The sequence below is a fragment of the Macrobrachium nipponense genome, chromosome 40 (assembly GCF_015104395.2).
Source record: "Macrobrachium nipponense isolate FS-2020 chromosome 40, ASM1510439v2, whole genome shotgun sequence".
NCBI lineage: Eukaryota > Metazoa > Arthropoda > Malacostraca > Decapoda > Palaemonidae > Macrobrachium > Macrobrachium nipponense.
The window spans coordinates 14,538,177-14,557,673 of NC_061101.1; positions in this window are offsets into that span (position 1 = coordinate 14,538,177).

The window sequence follows — 19,497 nt, forward strand, 5'->3', positions numbered from 1 at the left end:
GAACGGCATTACTCTCCCCCAACTAGATATTTTTAACCTCCTTGGTCGCTATTGTAACTATTTACTTATTTATAATTTGTCTTTACTCTGATGTCACTATAGTAGATTCACATCTAGGCCAGACCCTTACGACGCTCCTGATTGGCTGTTGATAAGCCAATCACAGGGCTGGAAACTCTCAGTTTCCTTCGAGAGTTCACATAGACAGGATCTATGTTCCACCTCTCCTGAGGGATACTTTTGAGAGACGTATCCCTCAGGAGAGGTGGAACATAGATCCTACCCATGTGAACTCTCGAGAGAGACTGAGAGTTTCAAGCCCTGTGATTGGCTTATCAACAGCCAATCAGGAGCGCCGTAAGGGACTGGCCTAGACATCAAATGCACGGTTGATGTGAATCTACTATAGTTATGTTATTATACTCTGATGTCACTGGATGTATTATTATTATTATTATTTTATATTTAAGGGTATTTTACTATTATATAATTCTCAAACATTTATGAGATCCTTGACAAGCTGTACGCTCATAATGGCACGTTCCACACACACACACACACACACACACACACACACACACACTCAAACTCCACTGGTAGAATTCTTCGCTATATCTACATTGCAAATCACAGCCACATTTTTCACTGTGAGCTCTTAGAGATTCAATGTGTGAAAAAACGTAGGTACCGTTTACTCATTGTGTAAAGCCTATTTTAGAGCCTGATGCAAGAGGAAATTAAATCCTCTGATAAAGGAAATAAATGTAATCCAAAGGCTTTTATACAATAAAACAACTCGGCTTTAACCGAATTTTTTTAATAAATGATGAAGACTGAAAAGGGAATTTGAAAAGCATCACCAGGTAAAAAGAAATAAAATTTTTACTGGAAAAATAGTTTTATGAGGAAACGTACAAAATAAAAGACTAAGGAAAATGCATTTGTTGATAATAATAAATGTTATCTGACACTGAATACGAGGTTGAAAGACAAGACACGAAAAGAAATTTTTCAAAAAAAAGTCTCATCACGAAAAGAATGATATATTTGCCAGAAACTAAAGGATGGAGAATAACTGAAGAAAAGAGATAACAGAAAATGTATTATTTGTCAGATAGTATTTAGTTTTTGTTGATTTTTCTTACAAGTGAAATGAAAGAGAATGTGTTTTCTGCAACTCGACATTATCTATATATTGTTTTGAGTTACGAATATGACCGAAGGTCATAGTTTATTTTGCCAAATAACCGAAAGAGATGAACATATCTTACGTATAGTTTAGCTAAGTAATTTGTCTTCTCCATTAATAAAGCTGAAGGATTTTATACGCCAAAGTAAGGAATGTTGCAGTAAAATACTGCATGTTGCAGAAGCACCCAGAATCCTACGTCTATACATACACAAACACACACACATACATTATATTAATATATATATATATATATATATATATATATATATATATATATATATATATATGTGTTTAATATATATGATATATATATATATATTATATAATATATATAAGATATATATAAAGATATATATATATATAATATATATATATATATATATCATATATATATATATATATATATATTATATATATATGTATCATAGATACTATAGTATCTCTGATATAAGTATATGTGTGTGTATTTGTATTTGTGTGTAGAGAACACGATGCGCATGGAGATATGAAATGGTTCTAAGTGAAAAAAACTAATTCAGTTTAACATTGACAGCAAATTAATTACACAATTTAAAAAATCTTAATTTAGAAATGCATCATTTTGATATGCTTCATTGAATCTTCGTTAAAACGCATTTTTAGTGGATACAAAGTTCAGCGAGTTTAAAGTTTTCAGTTCAGTATCCCAACTTGTTATCGAAGACGAAATCACCTCTGGTAGTTTGCGTCATCAGCAAATAATTAGGCGGAAGGAAATCATCATTACATCACCGTCCGTGAAATGTGTGTGTCACGCATTTGTATTTGTTATTCCGAAACTCATCCAGAGACTTAGTCGTCTGATTACTGCGTAAAGTAATTTCAAGAGTTTTCTTGGTCAAGACGAATATGAGAGGCTGCGGTACAAGAAGGAAAACGAATTTCCTTCGACTTTTCAATGTTTCCGTTTCTGCATGAATTAGGTTAAGGCTCTTGGTGTTTGTGTTGCGGGATATTATTATATATATATATATATATATATATATATATATATATATATATATATATATATATATATATATATATATATATAGATATATATATATATATATATATATATATATATATATATATATATATATATATATATCACACATACTTACATGTGTGTGTGCTCCTGTTTCATGGGCCCGTATGAGCAATATGCAACTGAAACTATAAATGTCATTTCAAATATAATTTTAATAAATGTTCTCCTAAACTGATATTCTTTGACGTCTGCTAATAATTTAGAGTAACCTTACAAAAAAATTGTAAAGGAATTGTTTCAAGAGTGAAAGCTGTAATACTATATTTATTGAAAAAGTCACCTTTCATCTTTAAAAATTCCAAACACCTTGATAACGTAGAAGAATGTTTCCCCCAATCCAAATCCGCCCTTCCAGTCACCTTGTCATTTTCAGTCTGAAAAGATTCCATCGTTAATCACTTGACATTTATTTTTCATTAATTTTTATCTTCTTTGCCTTCCATTACTCCTACTGTTTGCTGAACTAACCACGATTCTTTCCTTCTTCTTCTTCTTCTAATTCTTGCCTCTGACAGTTTCCATTATTCTTCTCCTTCTTCTTCTTCTTCTTCTTCTTCTTCTTCTTCTAATTCATTTCTCTGACAGTTTCCCTTCTTCTTCTTCTTCTTCTTCTTCTTCTTCTTCTTCGAATTAATTTCTCTTACAGTTTCCATTCTTCTTCTTCTTCTTTTCTTCTTCTTCTTCTTCTCCTAATTCATTTCTCTGACAGTTTCCATCCGACCTTGATCCAACAATCCTTCCGGATTAGCTTTGTTAAGCTCAGTATCAAGAGAACTCGCTGCTCCCAGAATACAGAAAGTCTGAGGGAGGAGAAGTTTTTCAACTTTTTGACATTACCTTTCCATTAGTGGAAAGTTATTCGCAGTTTTCAGATTATCACAAATAGAGTGCATGTGTGTAGTATATATACATATATATATATATATATATATATATATATATATATATAATATATATATAATATATATATATATATATATAATATATATATATATATATACTTTACAAATGTATATTCATTATGATTCGATAGTTAATTGTATTTTATGATAACAATACTAAACATAAGCCATGGCTTAAGGGAAATCTTTATAGTCAAAACGAAATTTCATTTTACCCATGATATAGATAGGAAAATATCAAGTAACGTTATATATATATATATATATATATATATATATATATATATATATATATATATCTATATATATATATATCATATATATATAAGATATATATATATATATATATATATATATATATACTATACATATATATATATAAAGAGAGGATAGAGAGGAGAGAGAGAGGAGAGAAATCATATAAACAATAGGCAATCGTAATTATCCAATAAATGATTACTTCTAAAACAACAGCCCAAGACTCGCATAATACCTGCTTGGCATAATAAGAATTATATTCTTAGACGCTTCAAAGTATCGTAATAATAATAATAATAATAATAATAATAAAATAATAATAATAATATAATAATAATAAATTAAACCTTCTAGTTCCACTCCAAAACGAACAATCGACCGCCTAACCATCATTTATCATTCAGTTCTTTGCAGTCGCGCGAAGGAATGTGTCGCATCGGTCGCCTCTGATCTCATAAATGGAGGTCCCACACCACCGACACCTATTTCCAGGGTACCTGGGAGACAGTACGCTTCTCTCAGGAAGAGGAAGGATGGAAAAGAACTTCACGGCGCGGAATGGCGACCTTTTCATTAATGGCGAGCAGTGAAAGCTCATTCAAGTGCGTGGAGAGTGAAGATGATATAATGGGGTGGCGGGTGGATGGGGATGGGGGCCTAGGTCGAGAGGTGGGGGGGGGGGTGTTAAGAATGGACTTTGATAGAAATTGAAGAGTGTTGTGTTGGTTAAATACACATAAACATATGTGTATTTATGCATATATATATATGTGTGTGTGTGTGTGTGTGTGTGTGTGTAGTTAGTAAAAAAATTTGCCACTTATTTCATTTTTATTAGGATTCATATTTTTCTAAGACATTACTTTGATGATTTATGGGCATCATTTCGTATACGAAATATGGAAGTCAATAATAATCTTTTTGCTATTCAATAACCTGATTACTTGTAGAAGCTAACCACTAATTGATGATTACGAATCAAAATTCTTTTGATTACCATTTTGATTCATACTTCCCTCATTATTCTTAGCAGCATCTAACATCTATTCGTACTCTTTCTTGGTTAAAATTTCTTCAAAATTGAAATAAATATACTTGGGTAGATTCTAATATTTTATCCTACTCTGTTATGCCTTTGCCTCGTATGACATCAATAAATAAATTGTTGTATGCCAACCAGACTTCACTTTATCAAACCGCGATGCCTGAAAGCAAGATTATAATAAGCAATTAAGATAAGCATCAGAATCACCATATTCAATAACCTGACCAAATGAGCTACGGAGCCAATTAACCCATCCTTCGAAGGACATCTCGAGTTTCCGTCTCGAGAAGGATTTCGGCTTAATGAAGGACCCGGAGGGATCGAATTGTTGATCGGAATTCCCTGGAAGGAATCCTATGATGGGACTGAGGTAGGATCCCATCGAGTATTTGTATTTGGTTATAGGATCCTTCAAAGGGCAAAGTTCAAAGGTCTAGTCCGCGTAGGTGGGGAATGCCGTTGCTGCACATCACGCGGTGCACTGTAGGCGTTACTTAAGGTTCTTTTCAGCGTCCCTTCGGCCGCTAGCTGAATCCTCTTTCATTCCATTTACTGTACCTCCGTTCATATTTTTTTTCTTCCGTCTGACTTCCGAACCTCTCTTACAAATGTAGCATACTGCAACTGCGAGGTTTTCCTCCTGTCACACCTATCAAACTTTCTTACTGCCAATTTCCCTTTCAGCGCTTGAATGGACCTCATATGTCCCAGCGCTTGGCCTTTGGCCTATATTCTGTATTGCAGTCCATTCCATTCCAGAGGTCTAATATACCGATATGTATCTTACAACCTGATTGCTCATAACCCACGAAAACATCTAATTGAAGAAAAATGGAAACGCAAGACATATGAATCCATGAGAAGCTTATCGCCGATCAGCACAGGTCATTTTTCACTTGCATATGAGTTTGATTTTCTACTTAGAGTAGATATACAGTATCGTGGTGCATATGGTGTCTACCTAATTAAGTTGGACATATCTAGGATAACGATGATTTAAATTGAAGGGTCTGCCTAATAATGCAATCGCAGAGGGGAATGAAATAAACGTATATTTATAACTATCTTCTTCCTAGCTTAAACCCATTTTTATATGGGATCGCCATTGCGAATGAGTCGTCTCCATCGATTTCTGTCCTGTGCCTCGTTCTCATTTATACCTTTCAATTCCATATCTTCCCCTACACAATCACGCCATCTCTTTCTTGGTCTTCCCTTCTTCCTTCTACCCCGCACTTCCATTTCCATCGTATGTCTTCCAACATGACGTTCCTCCCTTCGTAACAGGTGTCCATACCATCGAAACCTTCCTTCCTGTATTTTCTTCGATATTTCAGCTATCTTTATCGATCCTCTTATATACTCATTTCTACTCCTATCTTCCCTTGTTACTCCCGACATCCATCTCAACATTCTCATTTCTGCTACATCCATCTTCTTCTCTGTTTTCCTCATACTTGCTGTTTCTGTTCCATATAACATTGCTGGTCTGACACCGTCCATATGGAACTTTCCTTTCAATTTCAGAGGGACCTTCTTGTCACAGAGGACCCCTGATGCAGACCTCCAGTTATTCCATCCTGCCTGAATTCGGTGTCTCACCTCTTGGTCCATGCTTCCACTATCCTCTAATACGGACCCTAAGTACTTGAACTTCTGTACTTTCTTTATTTCCTCCCCACCCAATCTTATGCTACTTCCACCGTCCTCCAGTTTTATAACTATAACAGAAATATATAAATATATATATATATATATATATATATATATCTTATATATATATATATATATATATATAAATATATGTGTGTGTATATATATATATATCTATATATATATATATATATATATATATATATATTTATAAAATATATGTGTGTATATATATATATATATATATATATATATATATATATATATATTATATTAATATATATATACTATTATATGTATATATATATATATATATATATATATATATATATATATACTAATATATATATATATATATATATATTATATTTATATTTTATATATTATATATATTATTATTTAATTTAATATATATATACATATATATATATATATATATATATATATAATATAATATATATATATATATATATATATGTATATATATAATACTTACCTGACAAAGTACCCGAATGATTTACCGAGACTTATGATGTGTAGAGAAATATAATGTATATCCCGTACCAAGTTCTCGATCATCGTCAAAGCAAAGAACCTGCAGTAATGCCTACAGTGCACCGTATGAAGTGCACTGACGGCACTACTCCCCTACGGGGCGTGCGACTAAGAGACCCACGAAAACCCGGGTATATACTCGTATATATATAAGACGACTCGCAAGCGCGCATACGCATACCTACGTGAATTCGGCCAATCAAACCCGCCTTAGGCAGAGTGAAATCGCGAATTCATTTCGGTGATAATTAAATTCTCATTTAACTCCGTCGGCCCTCGACGTCTGCTGTCGCAGTACGATGCATATATGTTTTCTTACTGGTAATGCAGCTTCTTGGGACAAATGTGAATTTGAAAGACTGTTGGATGAGGCCTATGGAGGAAAGCTTAGGTTAATTTTCGACAACTCGCTAATATTCAAACCTCGCTGAGATAGAAGTAAAATGAATAGGTAGGTATAAGTAATAACCGTAGTTTCTGTTTCTTGTATGATAAAAATAACTTTACAATGTCATAGATGATTAGCCGTCACCTGAAGTTCATTTACGGTTCATACATAAGTATCCTCGTATCTACATACGCAAAGTAGCGGATTGAAACGTTTAAATTTAAACAAGTCAATCATCAATTTGGAGTCTTTATAACCAAAAACAGTAATTATTACCTTATTATGGCAAAACAGAGCCAAGAGGTAGTCTAATAAATATTAAACTAATTACACTCTCATGTAGAGTAATAATTGTAATTATTCACTAAACACAGTACCGAGAAAATTAAATAAAATCTCACGTCCCTGTTTAAACGCAAATTTTTAATTCATTTTTAAGTAACTTTACACGTAAAACTTTTTCATAAATAACATTTAGTAACATGAAAATTTAGCAAAATTTCCCCCGCAAAGGCTTCCATTCCATTTAGCAGAATTGTTCACAAGAAAATTCTATATATAAAAAGTAATAGCGTTTATTTCTTATCTCGTAATGGAGGTTCCTGGCTGCCAGGACTAATTTGAAGAATAACTCGCCTGATGTGAGACGTTACCTAAGTAAATACAAAGTTAAATATGACGGGGAGTGAAGAATATTTAATTATTGCAAATGTCTAAATTCCAGCATAGCATGAAGAATACTGGTAGGGAATTTAGAATAACTTTTTCATGTTATTTTATGAGTTACAGTAAATACAGTTCCATGATTTGTTTACTGTAAGATTTATAGAGCGTCCATTTCATAATATCTAATTTATATGTAGAAATGTATTTTTCATTCCTTACACAAAGCAAGCAGTCTAGACTATACTCAGCAACACCTATTGACTGAAGCTATGTACGATTTATCTTGCTATTCATAAACAGGATACTCTACAAAGCGTAAAATGAATTCTTTAGGTTATATGTTCAAAATAATCACTATTGATACCTCGGAAACAGAATCGAACCCATTTATTCGAGTTCTCTCAAACCCTCACCAGATTTGATGAAGGAACTGGAATATCTGTGCGCAGGTCGGAATCCTCCGAAGAGAATGTAAATGCATAATTAAGATCCGATCCCTCTGAGCTTCGGTAAATATAGATGAAATCATTCAATTCGAAGAAGGTCGATTCTTCCTTCTCCGTGAATTCAAGAAGATTATATAATAATTTATTTAAAAAAGATCAAATACTTTTGAACTAAACATTTGCGCAGTGTATACGAAGCGTTTATTCCCTTGTATTTATAAATATTTATATTTTTTAATTTCCTTTATACTTTTATGAATAAATGTCGTATATGATTCTGTGAATTCCATCATGTTCTTTGCATTTTACTTTTATTATGAATGAGAAAATCATTTCACATGTCCGATGTTGAATGAATGAGTGTAGTAAAGCTTGTAAAATCACTAGTTGTTAAATAGCAAAGATATATATAATATATATATATATATATATATATATATATATATATATATATATATATATATATATCTTTGTGTGTGTATGTTTGTATATATATGTATACATATTTATATATGTATATAAATGTATTTATATGTACATATACAATATATATATATATATATTACATATAAATATATTTACATACATATGTAATAAATAAATAAATCTAAATATACTCACTTGTAGAGTCCGTTCCTCAATTTCTATTGCACCTTATGTATAGTAAGGGTTTAAGTTTTCAGTAATAAAACATTAGTTTAACGTACTGATGTAATCAATAAATGTCATGGATGTTAAGATCATATTCCAACTGATATTCTTTTCTTATATTCTTATGTCCAATATCTTCAAAGAACATAAATAAAAAGTAATACTTTTCTTTAAAGAACTTCATATACAATACATGGGAAAATCTTTAAGGTATTAACAAAGATACTAACTATCTAGCCCTTTATTTTTTCCGTAAGAGTGCCTTTTCGTATTGAAAATGATCACTGTTCCTTTTTCCCAGTGACATTTTCTTCTGTGAACGGAGTATTTCTAGTTTATGCTCTCATGAATTACAGTAAATCCGTGTGTATAGTTCCATCTGGCTTATCCCCAGAAGCTATACAATTTCTATATTCGCATGGCAAATATATCAACCATTTTCGTATCTTTTCAGAATTTCTAGACGACATAAATGCGTAAAATGTATCATACTTAGGGACTGTAAGTCTCTTTGTAATTCAATGTATACTAGGTCTACCCATTCGTGTATATTCGTTCCTTCAACTGTTAAGGGTTTTTCTGTAGACATATCTGGGAAGGAAAATTAATTATTATTATTATTATTAATTATTATTATTAATTATTCAGTTTATTATTATTAATTAGTTATTATATTAGTTATTTTTAATTGTTGTGAAAATATATATTATATATATATATTGTAAGATATATATATATTAATTTTTTTTTAATATATATTATATATATATATATAATAATAATATAAATAATATATATAATATTAGATATTATTCTTGTATATATGTATAATTATATAATATATATATATATATATAATATATATATATATATATTTATTTAATATATATATAATTATATATATATGATATATCTATACATTATGTATTTTTATGTATATTTATAACTGAAAGCCGTCGTGTACATAAAATCACTTTAATATATTTAATTTATATGAGACGGAACTTAAATGGTATATATATATATATAATAGTATTATATATATCTATATATATATGTGTTGTGTGTGGGTGTGTGTGTGTGTGTGTGTTTGTTTGGTGTGTGTGTTGTGTGTGTGTGTGTATGTGTATGCTGTTGTGGGTTGGGTTGGTGTACAATTGGCCATATAATATTGAGTAAACTGACCATCATTAATAGGCTCACAAGCTTAACGCGCCCAATTAACAATTTCTGGCAACCCACCTTGGGTGCCTGTATAAGGACGTCGTTCCCAGGCATAATGAAGGCCCTGGAATATCGGGTTCGTAGACCGGAGTCCTCGGAAGGGTATCAAAACGCTCACAATCAAGATCCGATCCCTTTGAGCCTCCGTAAATATAAGATGCAATTATTCAGTTCGTGATACACTGTGTGTACCCTTGACAAACGAGAGCGCAGCTGAGGGGGCGGGGGAATTACTGAGCTAATGAGGTGCCAAGTTTTGAAAGTCGTGATACTAATCATTATCATTTATTTTTTTGTAAGTTTTCGTTTTGATTTTGTTAACGAATGTCTTCCCTACTGCTCGGGTATTTTTTCTTATCCAGATTAAGAAGTCATACAATATGGTTCTCTACTATTCTGTATTGCATTCAGGGTTAAGCTGCCTTTTCAATACTGGTAGAATACAACTGAGGGATATGTGATCTATAAACTCTGATGCTGCAATAAATACAAAGGGATGTTTTAATCCTCATATTCACGTGCACGCACTCACGCATGTGCATGCATTACAATCCAATACATAAATACATATATATATATATATATAATTATCTATATATATATATATATATATATCTATACTATATATTAGTATATATCCTTATATATATTATACATAAATATATATATAATCATATATATATATATATATATTATTATAATATATTATATATTATATATCCTATATAATATGTGTGTCGGGTGTGGTGTGTGTGTGGTGTGTGTGTGTGGTGTAGTATTGTACTTATGTAATATGTTATAAATATAATATATATATTATTATATATATATAATATATATATAATTATATATAACATATTATATATCTATATAATATATATATATATTACATATAATTATAAGCTGGTGGTCTGATCACGACCATTTTTGTGTCAAATATCCATAACCACATATTTATCTAGAAATATACGCACCCCTCGGTAATATAATGATTTCGTAAACCGTCTGACCCACTATTCGGCTTTAATGATCGAGTTCTATGGTTACGAAGGTTCGAAGGGATCCAGAGATTTTGAAATTAAAGATTTTTTTTTTTTTTTTTTTTTTTTTTTTTTTGTTAAAAGAATGCGAAAAGAAAGATTGAAGATTTTATACTTCTGGTTAATTATGGTTCGATTTCCTTTCAGATGGACCCCCCTTCTTTTTTTTTTTTTTATGTCTATACAATGTCTATCCAAATACCCCTGGGTCCCTCCATTAACTGAGGAATGGTGGTTGGTTTTAAAATACAGAAAAAAAATTTTTTTTACGATGACCTTCCCGCCCCACGTTCAAATAATTGGGTTCGAGTTATGGCCTGGAGCTTGTATTTTTCAAAGGAAAGATATCGAATTTTGGTTGGTGTATGTGGGGGGGGATGATTGTATGCTATAGTAATCTATATAATATATATATATATATATATTATATATATATAATACTATATATATATAATTATATATAATAATATAACTATATATATATATTAACATATATATGGTATCTTTCCTATTATTAATACTATATATCATATAATATTATATAATATATATATATATAATATATATATAATATATATATATATATATACATACATTACATACATACATACATAACATAACATACAATATCCATACGCACAAACAAAAAATTCAAATAGCTTCCTTGGACAAAATACACGCTCCAGGCCATAACGGACCCGAAGAATTATGAAGGGTGCGGGAATGTTCATCGTAAAATTTCTGGTATCAAAACCAACCCATTCCTCAGTTAATGGAGGACCAGGGGTATTGGATAGACATTGGATAGACAGAAGGGGGGTCATCTGAAAGGAATCCGAACGCATAATTAACATCTGATCCCTTCGAACCTTCGTAACCATAGACTCGATCATTAAAGCCGAATAGGGTCAGACGGTTACGAAATCATTATATACTGCCGAGGGGTGCGTTTATTTATTCTAGATAAATATGTGGTTTAGGAATTTTATTTGACACAAAAACAAAATGGCGTGATCAAACCACCAGCTTATAAATATAATGTATATATATACGTATATATCAATCGCATATTTTACTAGTTTTAACTTACATATAAACATACAAAATGTAGAATAATCCTTTTTTTTTTAAAAACCCACATTGAAAATTTTCCGTCATAAATAAATGTTCCAGGACCCTTGAAACAATCGTCAATTCATTCACCAGGTTGTTCTAATTAAACAGTCAATAATATGAAAATATCCCTGTAATTAACAACCAAAATAATATGAAAGCGTTTTGCCCCCGGTCACCGGTCTCTTCACGAAGAATCGCAAGCGCTTCTACTACTCCAGCGCTCTCCCCGGAGCGGAAATAATTAGCTTTTTAATAAGGGTCTTAGTGAATGCTTAATTGCTGTGTTTGACAAACACTTCATGGGTTTTGCAACAGGCGCAGATGGAAGTCTTGCTTCCTATTTCCTTACCTGTTTGTTTATTGATGGGGTAATACTTTTGTTTTCCTGGTTGTTATTTAAAGTTTACCTAAAGATAGTTTTATTTGTTTAAATTTATAATAATATATATATTATATATTATAATATATATATAATATATCTATATATATGGTGTGGTGTGTGTGTTGTGTGTGTGTGTGTGTGTAAACATAAAAGGGGGAATTTGTTATGAGATATTTTAAATTCAATATAATATGATATGATATGTACGAGACATTGTTGTATGCTCACGTGCTTTTCGGACATTTCCTCAGAAATTGGAAGAATCAATAAGAGATTGGGTCCAAGCGACAGCTTAGGAAAGGCTTACACAGCTTCCTTCGAGGTGGCGTATGATCAAGTCTTCTGGGGGGCGTTTACCTTAAACCAAATCAGTGCCTTTTTCGTTAATCCTGTTGCCATGAGAGCTAGTGCTAGAGGTAACTTTGAAAACTGGTGCGAGGGTTTGGTTTTCTGGGGCGTGGAACGATGGGAGTGTGAGTTTGTGTACGTGTGAGCCTCTTTCCCTACTAATAATAGCAATGTAAAACTAAACCATAGGATAGATTGTTGCGGGGAGTAGTTCAGGCGAAGCCCGTGGAGGCTTTTGCCTTTTGGTGAAAGTGCTCTTGGAGACTTCTGGACTGAGATGGGGGTGAGTGTATTTATATCTGTTTTAGCCAAAGTGTGGCTTGACTGTATTTTTTATATTTTGTAAAGATGTTTCTATTTCATTTAAAATCTTTTGGACTTTGCTTTACAATTCGTGCTTATGCTTATCAGTTTGTTTTCTCCTGGATTCTTTCTAACAGGGCGTTCTTTGGTAGGGGGAACTATATTCTGGAGAACGAGTGGGATGGTGGTTGACTAATTACTGTGTAGACTGTTAATTACCGAGGGTTGTCTGAGTTATTTGGGACTTTGAGTTAACATTCCATTTAATCAATGTCGTTAAGAAATCTGAGTTTATTTCAGTTAATAACTTTGCTTTCTTTTAAAATAAAAAAAATTTTTTGGCGGGGGGTTTGGGCCATATTTTTGTTAAATCACGACTTGAAGTTTGATGACCTAATGAAATGGAAATACGGGGGAAGGTATGACGGAGAGAGAGAGAGAGGAGACTACGAGATGAGAGAGAGAGAGGAGAGGAGAGAGAGAGGAAAGGAATGTTACCAAACCCAGTTGCCTGCTGCTTTATGGCCAATTCGCTACCAAAATGAATAACGGAGGACGTCCCCATTATTATCTAATATATATATATATAGAATATATATATATATATATATATATATACTATATTATATATATTCTATATAATATATAAATATATATAAATAATATATATATTATTTTAATATCTATCTATTTTGAATTATATAACATATATATTATATAAAAACATAATAATATAGTATTATATCTATATATATATATAATATCTATATATTATATAAATATATGTGTGTGTGTGGTGTGTGTATATAATTATATATATATAAATTTTTATATTTTAATATATATAATGATATATAATACTAATGGTGTGTGTGGTGTGTTGTATTATATCACTCACAATAACTGGTGTATGTTGTTGGGTGTATGTGTTGATTGACACCCAGAAAAGGGGGGGGAAAACAAGGAGTAGTGGCGATAGATGAAAGTTATCTAAATTCACGTTTAGCTCGACTGACCTGTCGGTGAAGCAAGGAATCACCACCAAAACCAAACATAACTATCCCTGATCCATAGTTGCTTCTACCACTTAGGAAAATGGCCTATGCGCTTTAACGCTCATTTATAGTATGCATTTTCACACTCATAAGTATACATTTTCAAATATGCAAAACACAAACAAGACCACGTACAAGCAAGTACACCACCACTGTTTTCGCCACATAAAAAGCGCGAATCACTCTCCAGAAGTCAGTATATCCAGAACAGAATTCAGAAATGTACCTAAGCAAAAAGACGAAACAAAAAAGAAGCGACGCCTTCACGAAATGAAATGCACGAAACGGGAAACTGCTGCCATCGCCGAAGGTAAGTTTCAGCCTCCAACTTCAATGAAAGTTGGCCCGCCTCATATTGCGAAGTTGACCATATTTGCATAAGATTGCGCCGTTTCTAATTGCCAGATGTCGAACGGCCTCTATCTACTCTCCTGCTGCGCCCCCGTCAGGTGCCTCTCCGGGGAGAGAGAGAGGAAGAAGTATTCCAGAATTTACATTTGCATCCAAACAGTTCCGGCCGGTTTGTTTTGTTCTTGACTAAGTTTTTGAATTGAATACAAACGTGACATAATTGCCAGAGACTTCGTCGGAGGCGAGGAACGCGGATCAATCAAAGGGAATTTTGTCGAAGGGACATGAGGATTTTGATAATGCCCGGATGTATAATTACCATTTCACTCTGAAGGATGTCTTCTCGACTCCACAAGCGCATACCTACGTATACATGCGCGTTTCATATGTTGCATAAACATTTATGGTCTAGGAAGCGTAAGGTTTTTTTTTTTTTTTGGCTTTGGGGGGGTTTTTTTTTTCTTTTTTTTGGGTTTTTTCTTTTTTGGTGTTTTTTTTTTTTTTTTGGAATAATCAAAGCTTTAGGTGCTAGTTTGTATGTAAATTTGTACATTTGAGGCCCCGCCGGAAGTATGTGATTATATATGTATATAATATATAATAATTTTTTTTTTATATATAATAATTCTATATATATATATATATATTAGATATGATATATATATCTCTATATTAATGATTCTACAGGTGGATATATCTGTCATATATAAGTATGTGTATAATATAATATATATATGTATATATTATATATATATATTATATATATATATATATACATATAATATATATAATATATATATATAACATATCTATATAGATCTATATATATATTATAATTATATCTATATAATATATGTGCTGTTTGTGTGTGTCTGTGTGTTGTGTGGTGTTTGTTGTTGGTTTGTGTCCTATATAATAATCTATAATATATATCTATAATAATATATCTATAAATATATATATATATAGTAATATATGTGTGTGGTGTTGTGTGTGTGGGTTGTGTGTTGTGCCTATGGAATGACGTCATTAGCGCCCTTTCATGTGAGAGGGGATTATTATCAAATCCACGAGACAGTATTGTTATTTATTATATTATTTTAGTAGATGAAACCTATACACATGGAACATGCACACCAAGGGGGCCAATGACGTAAAATTCAAGCTTCCAAAGAATGTTGGTTTCAACCTCCCACTGCAGACCCCACACTGAGCCAGTAAATGATCATGATACAGAGCCAGTCATTTGTCATCGCTCTTGGGGGAGACGTGAACACGCCACATATGAGTGGCATGGCACGACAATAACCACTATACCAGCGGACTAGCAATAAGAAATATTTCATGAAAGAAGGACAATGTATATGTTAGAACAACATATTGCTGTGATACGACAATCAGTTGATTTCCCATGAATCCACTAATAATAAATTTAGTGCAAATAATCAGTGATGTGGAAATGCATATCTGTTACAATTCAGAATTATATGAAATATCAATTTAAAATAGAGCATCGGGCCAAGAGTGAGCCATTGGTATTGATGTCAAACTCTTCTCGCTGAATAAATCATGCTCTTACACGGTCCAGTGTTGCTCTGGGTTTCTTCGTATAAATAAAAAGCGTGAAACATTTACAGTACATACAGCAGAGCTTAGAACGAACTCGTAGATTTTCTATTTAATCCGATGTCGTGAGTCTTATCAGTCCGAATTTCGTACCGATTTTTGAGTACCAACAAATCGACGTTATACTTCCTTTTGGAATTATTGCTATTTCCTTGTTATTCCCTTTTCTTCTCCCTTACAAAAATCTTCTGTTAAGTTGCTGCTTATTTTATCAGAGAATCTGGAATCAAGCCTACATACGAAATCACGTTCGCCTACAAAGCATCCTATTGCAGTCATAAAGTGTCTGTAATTTTATGACTTTATTGGCAGAAGTGTTAACTGGATATAAAGGTTAGTGGTCGGTGTCCCGTTCACGTTTCAAAGGTTCTGGATCAGAACGTTCAGAAGTCCAGAAAAATTCAGTCTCATATTGCTGAGAGGTCCAGCGAAACTCAATCTTATAAGACTGAGATGTCCAGAAAAACGCAGTTTTATAAGGCTGAGATGGCCAGCAAAACTCAGTCTTATAAGACTGAGAAGTCCAGCAAAACTCAGTCTGATAAGATTGAGAAGTCCAGCAAAACCCAGTCTTATAAGGCTGAGATGGCCAGCAACACTCAATGTTATATGGCTGAGAAGCCTAGCAACGCTCAGTCTTAAAGACTGAGAAGTCCAGCAAAACTCAGTCTTATAAGGCTGGGAAGTCCAATACTTTCCTCTCAGATGTGCAGTGCTATTCCCTTAGACTTAATAAATAGAATATATAATATTATATATTATATATATATATCAATATACTATTATATATATATATATAAATATATACATATATATTACATATAATTTTTATTTTTATATATATATATATAATATATATATAGATTATATAATATATATATATAAATATATAGAGCGAGAGAGAGAGCGAGAGAGACGAGGATGAGAAGAGAGAGGAGAGAGAGAGAGAGAGACAGACAGAAGAGCCAGGAGAGGAGGTTGTTCCAGTATGCAAGTGGTGGTATGATTGAAAAAAATGTGATTCAAAATCGAATAAATTATTATGTAAATAAAACGTTTATTGTATACATGTAACGTTATATTCAAACATATATGTAAATGTGAGCTATTATATATAATGTATTATATATTATATATATATAGATATAATATATATATCTATATATATATATATATAATATATACATTATATTATTAGTATAATATATATGTATATTATATTAATATACATATTATAATATATATATATTAATTATATATATATAAATACATATAGAATAGATGGGTGTGTATATTATACATAGGTATTATACATCTATATATATATATATATAACATAACATATTATATATATATATATATAATATATATTATATATATGTATAATATAGTATGAAAGTTTTGTTTTAAATACTAGAATTCCTTTTCGCCTTTCGTCAATGTTAAATTAACCTAATTCTTTATGGAAATTCAATTGCGATCCACCACCTCTAATGGTGAAGGACAAATTTTGTATATTTACATGAGTTTATTATCTAGATAAGTTTTAATCGTAATTTTCATAATTGCAGATATTTTTAATATCATTCCAGTATTTCGTAACAAACGCATAAAACCTCTCTCTGATCATCATAGCTGATGTGAAAGCCCCATTTATTTGATAGAGGTTTGAATATAATAAAAGGAAGCAATCTGATGGTCGTGATGACCTAGAAAGATATCAAAATGGGTCGACGGAATTTTATTCCACATAATATTCATTGCGAAAAATGGCTGATAATCTTGTTCATAGAAATGTAGCGGCTTTTATCATTCATGTTTTAAATAAATGTGGGAATTTCGAATGATTTCGTTATATTAAGTTTGTTCCTTCTTGGATATGATTAGAAAGGTAATGCATCGTTCTCAGATCATATTATTGTCTGAATTGAACTGATATTCTGTAATTTAGGGAGACTCTTGTGCAAAGGGAAACTTCTGTCCAAGAAGTCATTATAATGATTATAGGATATAAACAATATAGGATATAAGTAAGATATATATAGAACGAATACGTATATAAATACGATTTATGAGACGTATCCCTCTCATAATTATGAAACTATGAAAGGTGAAGTTTTAGGTGTAGCATTTTTTTTCTAATTTATTTTAGCGGAGGCTGAAAACGGGATACCCGATTGATACCCTTGAAACCAGTCTCTTTGAAAAGGCTGAAAATACAATGTTGAGCAACTAAATTATACACTAATAATTATAGCCGTGACGTAGGCTATAATCAATTGCTCACCTTTAATGATAATGCGGCCCATAAACCCCCAAATCACAGATAATTGCAAATTAGTTCGACGGGATGGAAAAGGTCACAGCGATTCCAAATCCCGTTGGTGAATCACTTGATCCAGCCAACGGAATCATTTGCAGCAAAACATATTCAATCATTTTTCCACAAATAGATCGCATCAATAATTGCACTTGTCGACGGCTGTGAAAGTTAATCCAAAGACCTTACCTTACAGACCTTACATCTTGTTCGGGTTGCCCCAGGTCCCTCAGTGTGAGGCACCTCTAATGTCTACCAGAGAGTTGTTAGTACATCTTCCGGTATATTTTGCATCTTCCAATCTTGGATGGTCTGGGATGCAGTTTAGATAATTCCTTGAGGGGGGGAAGGGGTTATTGCCATCAGTGCACCCCACTTGCTTCGAGCACTGTAGTCATTACTGAAGGTTCTTTGCAGTGTCCCTTCGACCCCATGCTGCAACTTCTCTCATTCCTTTTACTTTACCTCCATTCATATTCTCTTTCTTCCACCTGACTATCCACCCTCTCTAACAATTGTTTCATGTTTCAACTGCGAAGATTTGCTCCTGTTACGCGTTTCTACCCCTTCTGCCCATTTCCGTTTCAACGCTGAATGATCTCTTAGGTTCCAGCCTAAATTCTATATTATATTCTCCTTTCAAAGGATGATAAAAGCTTTGTGCTCAATGTTGTCGAAAATATCAGCCATTCCAAACCCCTGTTGGGTCATCTGATAATGAAGTATCGTGCGTTTATTTCGTAATATGTTATCGACATTTTTCAGCCAGCTATCATCCAACATATATTATATTTCATGTTTTTTTTTTAAATGGGCGTGGTATTTTGGAAAATTGCACCAGTTACATTTGACATGACTCGTTAGTTCTGGATGCATATAGAGTACTAATTACTGTACCAGAAAAAAT